Source organism: Fonticula alba (genome assembly GCF_000388065.1).
Source record: "Fonticula alba strain ATCC 38817 unplaced genomic scaffold supercont2.8, whole genome shotgun sequence".
Lineage (NCBI taxonomy): Eukaryota > Rotosphaerida > Fonticulaceae > Fonticula > Fonticula alba.
In genome coordinates, this window is record NW_009242978.1 from 29,033 (window position 1) to 29,797 (window position 765).

Genomic DNA, 765 nt, shown 5'->3' on the forward strand with positions numbered 1-765 from the left:
GGCACGACCATATCCCCGGGGACGGCCCGTCCCCCTGGCCCGATGTCCCCCTTCGGGCCCGGACCACGGGCGCCCATCCATACTGACTTTATGGTGTGTCCGGGTGCCCCGACAGCTTACTGGGACAGCTCACCCCGCGGACCCCGGAGACACGCCTGCAAGGCACCACGCCCAGACACACCCAGACCGGCAGACCCCGCCTCGCCTCTGCTCCCCGCCCCAGGCAGGAGGCCGCCCGGGCCTTGTGATGCGGCCCGGGTGCGAAGCCCGCCTTTTTGGCGGCGGGGCGAGATTCCCCGGCGCGGGCCCCCGTTCCGGATAAAAGGCCCGCTGCTGAGGCAGCCCTCATCGCCTCCCATATAGTCTAGGTGGTTAGGATACGTGGCTCTCACCCACGAGACCCGGGTTCGAGTCCCGGTATGGGAATCTTTTTTTGAACCCCCTATCGCCCGGGTCTGCTTTTCCCTTCCCCGCACACGGCAGCCCCCGCCGGTCCTGGAGGGCGGCAGCGCACGCCTGCCCGTCGACAGCATGGCACCCTTGCTTCTCTCGCTGGTCTCGGCCGGACAATCCACCCTCGGGCGGGCCTCTTCGCCTGAGGCAGGTGCCGTGGCGCGCTGTGCAAAACAGCCCCGCGGCAGACCGCCTCAGCCCCCCCCCCCTCACCAGCCAGTGATGGCCACTTTCAAGGCCAATATGCGGCCATCTCCGACCGCACGATCTGCCCACCTATCACCAGCTTTCCTTTCTTTTGTTGTTGTGTCC

The 765-nt window shown here is 67.6% G+C and overlaps 1 non-coding gene across 1 annotated transcript; it reads left to right on the forward strand.

Moving 5' to 3' along the window:
* The first annotated feature begins 353 nt into the window (after nt 1–353).
* Nucleotides 354–426, forward strand: H696_04685. The gene has a single exon. It is a non-coding gene; the product is annotated as a tRNA-Glu (tRNA).
* Nucleotides 427–765: the final 339 nt, after the last annotated feature.